The sequence below is a fragment of the Callorhinchus milii genome, unplaced genomic scaffold, assembly GCF_018977255.1.
Source record: "Callorhinchus milii isolate IMCB2004 unplaced genomic scaffold, IMCB_Cmil_1.0 Scaffold164, whole genome shotgun sequence".
Classification (NCBI taxonomy): Eukaryota; Metazoa; Chordata; class Chondrichthyes; order Chimaeriformes; family Callorhinchidae; genus Callorhinchus; species Callorhinchus milii.
Genome location: NW_024704905.1, coordinates 22,407 through 36,245, shown reverse-complemented (window position 1 = coordinate 36,245; position 13,839 = coordinate 22,407). Strand labels below are relative to the sequence as shown.

General features: G+C 51.9%; 1 pseudogene; it reads left to right on the top strand.

Moving 5' to 3' along the window:
* The first annotated feature begins 246 nt into the window (after positions 1-246).
* LOC121851846 lies at positions 247-10,973 on the top strand (annotated as a pseudogene).
* Positions 10,974-13,839: the final 2,866 nt, after the last annotated feature.

The following is a 13,839-nucleotide window of genomic DNA, read 5'->3' as shown; positions in this document are numbered from 1 at the left end:
TCTCTCACTCCTGTCCCTCTCTCTGTCTCTCACTCTCACTCCCGTCCCTCTCTCTGTAGCTCTCTACACTTCGCTCAGTCTCTGAGCATCTCTCGATGTCAGTTTCTCTTTCTCTTTCCGGGCTCTCTCTCTCTCTCTCTCGTTCTCTCGCCAGTAAACGGCGCTGTTGGTCTTTCTCTGTTTCTGTCTCTTTCTCTCTCACTGTTTCTGTGTCTCATTTCGGTTTCGAGTTGAGAGAGTGAGAGGGGGATTTCCAGAGCGGCCGCGTCTGTACCTCCTCAAAGCAACTGTTAAACATCTTCACCAGGGAGTGTACACAGCCTCCTCCACCGTGTACACAGCCTCCTGCACCGTGTACACAGCGTCCTGCTCACTACACAGCCTCCTCCACCGTGTACACAGCCTCCTGCACCGTGTACACAGCCTCCTGCACCGTGTACACAGCCTCCTGCACCGTGTACACAGCTTCCTGCACCGTGTACACAGCCTCCTCCACCGTGTACACAGCCTCCTCCACCGTGTACACAGCCTCCTCCACCGTGTACACAGCTCCTGCTCACTACACAGCCTCCTGCACAGTGTACACAGCTCCTGGATACAGGTAATTAGTAACTGTTATTCTGGTAGTTAGTGGAGTCCTGTAGCTCAGTGGTTGGAGCAGTCACTGGACCTGGGTTTGATTCCGGACCGGCGAAGGTTGGACAAGTTTCCTCACTCCACACACCTCTTTACCACCAGTAACTAGAAACTCAATTGTTAGACAATTGTGAATGGCTTTTCCGAGTCAATAATTCCTTAACAAAAAAGTGGTCACTCAGTCCACGACTGTTTGTGGGACACTGTTTATGTAATTGACTGCCGCGATTTGCCCACAAAAATATACAGTGAATACACTTTACAGTATGATAAGGCGCTATATCAAATGCAAGGATTATTGTATTATTAGTGCTGTTTATGTCAGTAACCATTACTCTGTTAGTTAGAGCTGTTTATCAGTAACTATTACTCTGGTAGTGGGAGGTATTTGTCAGTAACTATTACTCTGGTAGTTAGAGCTGTTTGTCAGTAACTATTACTTTGGTAGTGGGAGGTATTTGTCAGTAACTATTACTCTGGTAGTTAGAGCTGTTTGTCAGTAATCTTTGTTCAGGGTGTGGATTCCCGGAAAGCCAGACTGTCAGTCAGTGACTGGTCACAGCTCTGAGCTGATACCCGGCTCCGCTCCTGACTTCACAGTAACTAATTCTCTTTTACTTCCAATAAATTTATATTTCAGAGATTATCACAGAAGCGCAGCCCCTCCTTATAATTCACCTCCAGTCTGAGATTCAGTTCGACGCTGGAAAGAGTTTCCTTCAGATGAAAAGCCGATTTTAACTCACCCGAATTCTGGGTCAGGAGGTCACGACTGTGAACCCCAGACTCTGAGCCCCAGACAGTGAGCCCCAGACTCTGAGCCCCAGACAGTGAACCCCAGACAGTGAACCCCAGTCTTTGAGCCCCGGACAGTGAACCCCAGACTCTGAGCCCCAGACAGTGAGCCCCAGACTCTGAGCCCCAGACTCTGAGCCCCAGACAGTGAACTCCAGTCTTTGAGCCCCGGACAGTGAACCCCAGACTGTGAGCCCCAGACTGTGAACTCACAGCCCAGGCTGACCCACCCCGCACCCCCACCAGCTACAGGAGACGAGAGGGAGTTACTCCCAGTCTCCCGGCCATCGCTCGATCCCCCCAAAAATACTCCCGACCTGACGCTCCCGCTCGTTCAGAGCTTCCGTGTTTATCTACAAACACAAAGAAATATATAGATATATATACACATAGATAGGGTGTGTGTCTGTGTGTGTATATATGTATGTGTATGTCAATGTACATGAGTGTTTGTGTATATGTGTATATACGTGCGTGTGTGTTTGTGTTTGTGCCTGTGTCGGTGTATATGCGTGTGTGTGTCTGTATATATGTGGCTGTGTATATGTATGTCTGTGTATGCGCTTGTGTCTGTGTGTGTATATATGTGTGCATGTGTATACTATATATATAATAAACATGTGAGATGTTTCTCTGTTAGACGGCTTATGATGATTATTGTGTTTCAGACTGTGATAATAATAATAATGATTATTGTTGTTGTTGTGCTCCAGGCTGTGATATTAATAATAATTGTTGTTGTTGTGTTTCAGGCTGTGGTATTAATAATAATAATAATAATTATTGTTATTGTTGTGTTTCAGACTGATAATAATAATGATTATTGTTGTTGTTGTTGTGCTCTAGGCTGCGGAATGAAGGCCGCCTTTGCTCAGGCTTTGCTGTTGCTGCCGCTGCTGGACTTGGCAGCGAGTTCTCTACTGGACTTGGTACTGAGACAGATCTTCTCCCCATCTCCCTGACCGGCCTGTGGGTGGCCTCCCTGCTCCGCTTCACTGTCCTGTCGGCCGCGGTGCGGGGGGCGCTGGTCCGACTCCCCGGCCGCCCGGCCTGGCTGCGGCTCCAAGACCTGCACCGGTTCACGGGCATCGTGTGTCTGATCATCCCGTTGTACCTGAGCCTTGGCCCCCCGGTTCCCGCCCCGGCCGTGGCTCCTGCCCCAGCCACGGCCCCTGCCACGGCCCCCGCCACTGAACTGCTGTGCGGGAGCGGGAGTTGGCGGCTGCTGGTCCCGGCCCATCTGGTCACGGCTCTGGCCTGTGTGATTTGGCGTCGCTTCTTCCCAGAAGAGGAGGAGGAGGAGGCGGGGGAGGGGGAGGAAGATGGGGAGGGCGGCCCACGGGCTGGAGCCACACTGTCCCGGCTACTGTCCTGTATCAGACCAGACTTCGGCCGCTTCGGGCTCATGTCCGTCTTCCTGGTGCTATCGTCCCTGGGTGAGAATCACAAGCTCCGGGGGTGTGGTGGGGGGGGTTGGCGATGGGGGCTGTGTGTGAGGGCTGTGTGTGAGGGCTGGGGGCGAGGGGGGCTGTGTGTGAGGGCTGGATTTGGGGTGGTGTGGGGTGGGGGGTGAGGGTGGGGGCCGGGGGGTTTCGGACACTCAGTGACTCTGGTCTCCCACAGGAGAGATGGCTGTCCCCTATTACACCGGCCGCATGACTGATTGGCTGAACAACAGGGAGAATCCCTCAGCTTTCACAGCCGCCATCATCACCATGGCTCTGATCTCCATCGGAAGGTACGCAGAGAGTCTGGGGATACAGGGGTTAACGTCAGATTGGGGTGTCACACACACACAGTGCTCACACTCACACAGTGATCACACTCACAAAGTCTGCTCACACTCACACAGACATACACACACAGTGCTCACACACACACAGTGCTCACACTCACACAGTGATCACACTCACAAAGTCTGCTCACACTCACACAGACATACACACACAGTGCTCACTCACACAGTGCTCACACTCACACAGTCTGCTCACATTCACACAGACATACACACACACAGGGACTGTCTCACACACACAGTGCTCACACTCACACATACACACAAGGACTGCTCACACACACTCATACACACACAGGGACTGCTCACACACACATACACAGTGCCTGCTCACACACACATACACAGTGCCTGCTCACACACACATACACACACAGTGACTGCTCACACACACACAGTGACTGCTCACACACGCACACACACAAACAGAGCTCACACACACAGGGATTGCTCTCTCACACACACACAGTGACTGCTCAAACACATACATAGTGACTGCTCACACACACACACTCAGACACACTGACTGCTCACACACACTGATTGCTCACACACACACTGACCGCTCACACTCACACAGTGACTGCTCACACTCTCACACACTCAGTGGCTGCTCATACACACAGTGACTCGTCATACACATACAGTGTCTGCTCACACTCACACACACTGCTCACACTCGTGTGAGTGACAGGTCTCACACACAGTGACTGCTCACACACACAGTGACTGCTCACACACACACTGACTCTCACACACTGTCTCTCTCACACACAGTGACTGCTCACACACATTGATTTTCTCACACACTTTCTCTCTCACACACACAGACTCTCTCACAGTGATTCTGTCTCTCACACTGACTCACACTCTCTCTCACACTCAGTGCGGTGACGGAGTTTCTATGTGACGCTATATACAATGTCACTATGAGCCGGATTCACACTCGTATCCAGAGCAACGTTTCCGCTCCGTTTGCACCAGGACATCGGGTTCTTTGACGCGGTTCATACGGGTAAGTGAACACGGTGGGTGGGGGGGGAGTGGGTCGAGCTGGGGGCGGGGTCAGGTGGGGGAGGGGGCCGGGCTGGGTGGGGGGGTTTTGCGAGCTGGGTGCCCTACTCGCTCTCTCGCTTCTCTCCCTCTTACATATTTTCTTTCTCACGTTCTCTCTGTGATAAGGCCATCTATGGCCTCACCCCCTTTTTCCTCTCTGACCTGCTGACTCCCTACCAACCTGCCCACTCCTCCGTTCACTGGGCTCCGGCTGCTCCATGTCTCCCGCCCGACCCGCCCTACCATCGGTGGCCGAGCTTTCAGCCTCTCTGCCCCCACACTCTGGAACTCCATCCCATGGTCCCCTCCCCTCGCTTCCTCCCTCGCCTCCTTCAAGGCAGGTCTCAAGACCCTTCTCTTGACCGTGCCTTTGGTCTCCCTCCCACCTCTCCGCCTTCCCTCACCCCTACACCAACCCCCACCTCCCCTCTCCCCTACCCCTCCCCTCCCCCATGCTCGGGCTTTGGGACATCCTCCCAATGTGAAAGCGCTCTATAAATGTCATTTTGTTGTTGTTGTTGATAATGAGGAGAAATGGAGCTCTCCCCCTCTTTCTCTCGCTCTCTCTGTCTCACTCTCCCACACTCTCTCTGTCTCTCACACTCACTCTCTCTCCCTCTCACACACACTCTCTCTCTCCAGGAGACATCACCTCTCGGATCACCACAGACACTAACACGATGAGCGAGGCCCTGTCAGACCGGCTCAGTTTGCTGCTCTGGTACCTGATGCGGACTCTGTGTCTGTTTGGGTTTATGCTCAGTCTGTCCGGGCGCCTCTCCCTGTTCACAGCCATCGCATCCCCATCATCCTGCTCATCCCTGACCTCGCAGGCGGCTTCTACCAGGTACACCCCGAGAGAGAGAGAGTGTGAGAGAGGGGGAGAGAGTATGTGAGAGCGAAGGTGTGAGTATGTGAGAGCGAGGGAGTACGAGAGAGAGTGAGAGAGAACGCGTGAGAGAGAGGGAGTGCAAGTGTGTGTGACAGAGTGAGAGAGAGAGGAAATGTGAGAGAGAGTGGGAGTACGAGAGTGAGAGAAAGTGCGAGTGAGTGAGAGAGAGAGAGAGAGAGTGCGACAGAGTGAGTGAGAGAGAAAGACTGAGAGTACGAGAGAGACCGTGTGAGAGCGAGTGAGAGAGAATGAGAGAGACTTCTCACCTCACCAGACACTCACGCTTCACCTCACCTCTCTCTCTGACACTCACATTCACACTCTGTGTCACACTCACTCTCCCTCTCACACTCTCTCTCTGTCTCACTCTCACACACTCTCTCTCTCTCTCTCTCACTCTCTCTGTCTCACTTTCACACTCTGTCTCACACTCTCTCTCTGTCTCACACTCTCTCTCTGTCTCACTCTCACACACTGTCTCTCTCTCTCACTCTCTCTCTCTGTCTCACTCTCACACTCTCTCTCTCTCACTCTCTCTCTGTCTCACTCTCACACTCTCTCTCACACTCTCTCTCTCTCTCACTCTCTCTCTCTGTCTCACTCTCACACTGTCTCACACTCTCTCTCTCTGTCTCTCTCTCACACACTCTCTCGCTCTCTCTCTCTCTCTGTCTCACTCTCACACTCTGTCTCACACTTTCTCTCTCTGTCTCACTCTCACACTCTCTCTCTCACTCTCTCTCTCTGTCTCACTCTCACACTCTGTCTCACACTCTCGCTGTCTCACTCTCACACTCTCTCTCTCACTCTCTCTCTGTCTCACTCTCACACTCTGTCTCACACTCTCTCTCGCTGTCTCACTCTCACACTGTCTCACACTCTCTCTCTCTGTCTCACTCTCACACACTCTCTCTCTCTCGCTCTCTCTCTCACTCTCTCTCTGTCTCACTCTCACACTCTCTCTCTCACTTTCTCTCTCTGTCTCACTCTCACACTGTCTCACACTCTCTCTCGCTGTCTCACTCTCACACTCTCTCTCTCACTCTCTCTCTCTGTCTCAGTCTCACACTCTGTCTCACACTCTCTCTCTCTGTCTCACTCTCACACACTCTCTCACACTCTCTCTCTCTGTCTCTCTCTCACACTCTCTCTCTCTCTCTCTCTCTGTCTCACTCTCACACTCTCTCTCTCACTTTCTCTCTCTGTCTCACTCTCACACTCTGTCTCACACTCTCTCTCGCTGTCTCACTCTCACACTCTCTCTCTCCCAGGCTCTCTCGGCTGAGGTACAGACCTCTCTGGCGGCTGCGAGCCAGGTTGCTATGGAGACCTTCTCTGCGATGCGGACGGTGAAGAGTTTGGCCGGAGAGGAGAGCGAGACCCGGCGATACCGACACCGACTGCAGCTCAGCTTCCAACTCAACCAGAAGGAGGCAGCGGCGTACGCAGGGTTCATGTGCCTGTCCAACGTAGGTCACTCTCCCTCCCTCCCTCCCTCCCTCCCTGTGTGTGTATGTGTCTGTCTGTGTACTCTCTCTCTCCCCCACCAGCCCCCCGTCACACACTCTCTCTCCCCCCCACCCCCCCTCCTCACTCTCACACTCTCTCTCTCTCTCTCTCTCTCCGCAGCTCTCCGGCCTGGCTCTCAAGGTGGCCGTGCTGTGCTATGGGGGCAGCTGGTGGCCTCGGGGGTTGTGACCAGTGGTGACCTCGTCTCCTTCATCCTCTACGAGATGCAGTTCACGTCGGCCGTTGAGGTGGGAGCGCGGTTTGGGGGGGCAGAGTGTGTATGTGATGGGGGGAGGGGTGGGTGGGGGGGAAGCTCTATTACAAGCTGCTGCATTACAGACCCTATATTACAAGCTGCTGTATTACAGGCCCTATATTACAAGCTGCTGTATTACAGGCCCTATATTACAAGCTGCTGTATTACAAGTTACTCTATCAGAAGTTGCTCTGTTGCAGGTGCTGATCTCTGTTTACCCGAACGTACGAAAGGCTGTCGGAGCCTCTGAGAAGGTGTTTAATTACATGGATCGGGAACCAGCGCTGCCCCCACCGGGGACTCTGGCTCCGAAAACCTTACGCGGTCACATTGAGTTCAGGGACGTGACTTTCTGTTACCCACAGAGAGCAGACGCTCCGGTGCTGAAGGTAACGGCGGCTGTGATTCCCGTCTGCTCCGTGTCAGGTCTGAGTTGGAGCAGCGAGTGAACGAATCCCGATCAATTTCTCTCTTACAGAAAGTCTCCTTCGAGCTGCGTCCGGGGAGATCACGGCGCTGGTGGGAGCCTCGGGCAGCGGCAAGACCTCATGTGTGTGTCTCCTCAAGAGGTTTTACCAGCCACAGTCCGGCCAGATCCTGCTGGACGGGAGGCCCATCGAGGAATATGAACATCGCTATTATCACAAGGCGGTAAGAGAGAGCAATGATAATAGAAGTGACTAAAGTGACAGGTCCAGGACAAGGAAACATTTACTGGGGTATGGGGAGAAAGAGCCGGGGAATGCGACTGATCCACGGCTGTTTGGGGGGACATTGTAGTCCGCAATTGCTGCCGTGTTTCCCCCCCAAAATACACAGTCACTACGCTTTACATTATAACATCTGAAGCGCTTTCAGATGTCTCGAAGTTGTGATAAGGCACTATCAAGCGTAAGGATTATTTTTATTATTGTTATTGATAGCGTAGCTCTTCCAAAGAGCCGGCACAGGCTTGATGGGCTGAATGGGCCTCCTTCTGTGCTGCAATACTGTATGTATTGTATGTAATAATTCTTGCAGTTGATACAACATCTTTATCATATTGATGAAACATCTCAAAGATCTTCACTGGACTTTACTGTAATGTAGCGACAGCCAATTTGTGCATATCCCACGCACACAGCCATGAAGTGCAACCAGTGTTATTTGTGGGATTGTTAGCCAGACCCTGTGAGAAACTTTATTTAATTTACCAACAGTGTTATGTAATCTTTAACGTCCTTCTGAACAGGTGAATGGAACCTTATTTAACCTGCCAGCTTCACAAACAATTTCCTTTTTCTTCTAACTACTCCTTAGGCTTCAGCCAGATTTTTAAATTATCCTAAATTATATTAATTCTATTGGTCTAATGAATTCCATTGAATTCTGTCAGTTCTATATTATAATGTACCCTATTATTATACTATAATGTAGCCTGTGTATCCAGTAATTATGTAGCCCATGTATACAGTTATGGGCTCTGTATATCCAGCAATAGACCATGTTTACAGCAATACACTGTGGCTATGTTTCCACTGATGGTGAAGGCCTGTGTGTCAGGGCTGTGTGTACACTGATGGTGAAGGCCTGTGTGTCAGGGCTGTGTATCTGATAATAATAATAATAATAATAATAATAATAATAATCCTTGCATTTGATATTGCGCTTTTCATGTTTTCTCGACGTCTCAAAACATTTCACAGAATAGACTGTAAATTGACAGTATATTTGTGGGCGAAACGCGGCAGCCAATTGTGCACAGCAGCGTCTTTCCCACAAACAGTGGTGGATTGAAAATGACCAATTTATTTTTGTTTTATTTTGGAGGGATTATTATTAGGTGTGTGGAGTAAGGAAACTTGCCCAAGATTTGGCCCGGCCTGGAATTGAACCCAAGTGTCTCGCTTGCAAAGCGAGTGCTCTAACCACTGAGCTACAGGACTCCACTGATGATGGTGACGGCCTGTGTGTCTGGGCTGTGTATCTGTTGATGGTGATGGCCTGTGTGTCTGGGCTGTGTGTTTGATGATGGTGATGGCCTGTGTGTCTGGGCTGTGTATACGCTGATAGTGACGGCCTGTGTTTGGCTGTAGGTGGCTCTGGTCAGTCAGGAGCCCACGCTGTTCGCTCGCTCTGTGCAGAGGAACATCGCCTATGGCCTGCGGGATGCCTCACTGGGAAAGGTCATCAATGCGGCCAAGTGCGCAAATGCTTCCGGCTTCATCTCCGAGCTCAAGGACGGCTACAATACCGGTCAGTAAGAGGATTGGGAATTTAGGGCAATATAGTAAACACAGGGCTGAGGGTGACACAGAGAGGAATGGACATAGGAGGGAAAGAGAGAGAAGTGGACATAGGAGGGCATGAGACAGGCATGTACAGGAGGAGGGTGAGAGACGTGTGTGTGTGGGGGGGGAGGGCTGAGAGGAGGGTGAGAGATGTGTATTGGGGGGGAGAAAGGGGTAGAGATGTGTGTGTGGGGGGGGAGCGGGAGGCGGGTGATAGGGAGATGTGTTCACACGGAGGGTGAGAGAGATGTAGGGAACTGTGACCAACACTGACCTGCTGCCTACTCAGCCACCTGAAGGATTACATTCAGGCTTTACAATGTTAAACGTTGACTGTCATGGGTCTCTCTGCTCACTCACTTAGTCAGTGGGTCAGTGTCAGTCAGTGTCAGTGTCTCACTGTGGTGTATGTGGGATATGTGGTGTATGTGGGTTGTGCGGGGTGTGTGGGTTTTGTGAGTTATATGCTGTATGTTGTGTATGTGGGTTATATAGTTTATATGGTGTATGTGGGTCATGTAGTATATGTCAGTGTTACACTGTGGTGTATGTGGGTTATATGGTGTATGTTGTGCATGTGGGTTATATGGTTTATGTGGGGTATGTCAGTGTCTCTGGTCTCTGACACTTGCTCTCTTCTCGCTGCAGACGCCGGGGAGAAAGGAGCTCAGCTATCGGGGGGACAGAAACAGCGAGTGGCCATCGCCCGAGCCCTTGTCCTTGACCCTCGCGTCCTCATCCTCGACGATGCCACCAGCTCCCTGGATGTGGAGAGTGAGCACATGGTAACTATTGACATCACCTAGTAAATAGTAACTAGTCAGCAAATTACCTGGTAAATAGTAACTAGCCAGACATCTCCTGGTAAACAGTAACTTGCCAGACATCACCTGGCAAATAGTAACTAGTCAGCATATCTCCTGGTGAAAAGTAACTAGTCAGCACATCACCTGGTAAATTGTAACTAGCCAAGATATCACCTGGTAACTATTAGGAAACCAGTACATGATATTGTTATCAGTTGGTTTTTAGCTAAATATCAGTTGTCTTTGTAAATACGGTATCAAATTACAAGGACGTAAACCAACTCATGGTTTATATGGTAAACTTTCACTAAACTGTCAAGTCACCTAATTAACATTAAGCAGCATTGCCTATGGTAATAATTAACAGCATTTCCCCCAGTAAATAATAACCAACCACAGGTCTGCACAGAAAATATTACCTAATCAGCACTTCTTGTGGTAGATATTAACTGATCATTGCTTTGCGTGGTAAGCGTTAACCAGCACCAGTGACCAGTCTCACACTCCTGTCTGTTCAGGTTCAGGGGGCAGTTTTCCAGCGATCTGAGGAGCGAGCGCTGCTGGTCATCGCTCACCGGATGAGCACCGTGGAGAACGCGGACCAGATCCTGGTGCTGGAGAACGGGAGCATCGTGGAGCGAGGTCGGCACCAGGAGCTGCTCCTCCAGGATGGCATTTATCGACGTCTCCGACAGAACCAGCTCCGGGGATTCGGGAAAAACAGAGACACTGTGGCGGCAGGCACAGGCACAGGTACAGGCACTGGTACAGCTGAGGAGCCGTGACATCGACAACAACAACAACAAGTTGCACTTATAAAGTGCCCTCCGCACAGGCCAGTGTCTCAGAGCGCTTAACCTTCACTCTTCAACCAGCGACTCCAAGGAATGATGTGCTGCTGCTCGTCACAGGCTCCTGCTTCACTGTAGACATTAGATTGTAAATAAATGAGATTAATAAAGCGTTTTGTACTAAACACTCAATCTGCCATTTTTATTAAAAGTTGCACCTCTGCAGAATAATAAAACGAGTGGTCACACGGCCTGTGATTGAATTCACATCCAATCTCCACCAAGACTATCTGAGTGAGAGGATAGTGAACCCCTGGCACAGCCTCCCTCAGGGGCAGAGACCATAAAGCAGCAAATGTTCATTCTTTCAAATACGGAGCAGATTATTTTTTTCGAGGAAATAACATGATGGGATAATAAAAGCTTTGCATTTGATATAGCGCTTTTTCACAACTTCTGGGCGTCTCAAAGCGCTTCATAGAATACACTGTAAAGTGAATTGACTGTATTTTGTGGGCGAAAAGCGGCAGCCAATTGCGCACAGCAGTGTCCCACAAACAGTCATGGATAGAAGTGACTCAATTTTTTTTTCTTGAGGGATTATTATCAGGCGTATGGAGCAAAGAAACTTGCCGAAGGTGTCGCCCTGCCGGGAATCAAACCCTGGTCTCTTGCTTGCAAGGTGCGTGCTCTACCCACTGAGCTACAGGACTCCAGTGATGGACCTTGGCCTTCAGATGGACCTTGGGCTTTATTTGTCCAGTATTTTTTATGTTCTTATGGTCTTGTGCACATCGCGGCTCAAGGCTTAGTGAGATCTTCATGTTGGAGAAGATGTAAAAGTCACATCATCGGGTGTCCGGAGCCAGTGAAGCAGTTTCTCGCAATGAGCGTGTTATCTGCCGGCGAGAACACATGTTTATCTTGTGATGGGAGCACACGTGTGCGAGGGGTATGGTTGAGACTTGATTGTGAATTACTCACACTCGGTGTCTCTCGCACTCTGATCTGTAGATGTTTGAGTCCAATTCACACTCGTTGTTCACACTCAACAATGACAAGTCACTCAGTCACTGACTCACATAAACGAGTGAACACGAGGCGTGTTCTTCCGACACACGAGGAGAGCAAAGATGGTCTCAAACAATAAAGTTAAGGTTAGAGTTTGCTCAGGTTTGTGGGGCTCTCGGGCCCTCCAGAAGCCAAGTGATGATTGTGGTCATTCTGCTGCTCTGATGTGCTTCTCTGGCGCCGCCTGGCGGTGTCCGGACTCCAGCGCCGCCTGGCGGTGTCCGGACTCTAGCGCCGCCTGGCGGTGGTCGGGCTCTAGCGCCGCCTGGCGGTGGTCGGGCTCTATCGCCGCCTGGCGGTGTCCGGACTCTGGCGCCGCCTGGCGGTGTCCGGACTCCAGCGCCGCCTGGCGGTGGTCGGGCTCTGGCGCCGCTGATTGAGCTGAAACCTGAGAAGTTTCAATCTGCTCCGCAACTGGTGACGCGATGAACGCAGCATCGCGAGTGGCGGAGTGTCCGACAGCCCCGCCCCCCGCTCACAGCCCCGCCCCCCGCCCACAGCCCCGCCCCCCGCTCACAGCCCCCGCCCCCCGCTCACAGCCCCGCCCCCCCGCCCACAGCCCCGCCCCCGCTCACAGCCCCGCCCCCCGCTCACAGCCCCGCCCCCCGCTCACAGCCCCGCCCCCGCTCACAGCCCCGCCCCCGCTCACAGCCCCGCCCCCCGCTCACAGCCCCGCCCCCCGCTCACAGCCCCCCACCCCCACAGCTCACAGCCCCCCACCCCACAGCCCCCCCCACCCCCACAGCCCCCCACCCCACAGCTCACAGCCCCCCACCCCCACCGCCCCCCCACCCCCACAGCTCACAGCCCCCACCCCACAGCTCACAGCCCCCCCCACAGCTCACAGCCCCCCACCCCCACAGCCCCCCCACCCCCACAGCTCACAGCAGAGACACCATCACAAGCTTCAAACACCAACTAACAGGCAGCGGTTTAACCCCTTGTGCTTGTGTTTAACCCTCTGTTTCTGTGTTTAACCCTCTGTGTGTTTAACCCCCTGTGTCTGTGTTTAACCCTCTGTGTGTTTAACCCCCTGTGTCTGTGTTTAACCCTCTGTGTCTGTTTAACCCTCAGTGTCTGTGTTTAACCCTCTGTGTCTGTGTTTAACTCTCTGTGTCTGTGTTTAACCGTCTGTGTCTGTGTTTAACCATCTGTGTCTGTGTTTAACCCTCTGTGTGTTTAACTCTCTGTGTTTGTGTTTAACCCTCTGTGTCTGTTTAACCCTCTGTGTCTGTGTTTAACCCTCTGTGTCTGTGTTTAACCCTCTGTGTTTGTTTCTGTGTTTAATCCTTTATCCCATGATTCGCTTTGCTTTCCCGCACCTCCGCAACATCGCCCGACTCCGCCACTGCCTCAAGATCCCTCATCCCTCATTCACACATTCATCACATCTACTATAACAACAACTTGAAGTTATATAGCGCCCTCCACCCAGGCAGCGTCTCAGAGTGCTTAACAGTAGGGGAGCTGGACGCCAAGTTGGGGGGAGTGGGCGACGTGACCGTAAGCACAGTCGAAGTGAAGGTTTTCAGGCACGATTTGAAAGAGGGGAGGGGGCACGGCAGAGGGATTGAGGGAGAGTGTTCCAGAGTTTTGAGGTGTAGTAGCTGAAAGCAAAACCTCCAATGGTGGGGCGGAGGGTATGAGGGATGGGCAGGAGGCCGGTGCCACTCGAGTGGAAGCACTGACCAGGGGAGTGAGGAGGTCAGAGAGGTGGGGAGGTGCCAGAGAGTGAAGAGATTTGAACACAAGAGTGAGGATCCTGAAGTCGATCTTTTTGTTGATGGAGAACCAGTGGAGTCTGGGCCAGAGCTGGTGAGATGTTGATACACAGTTTGGTCCGGGTCAGTATGCAGGCGACATCTCGGCTCGACTACGCCAATCCCCTGCTTGTCGGCCTCCCCAACTCTTCCCTCCACAGGCTGCAGATCATCCAGAACTCTGCAGCTTGTGGGCTCTCCC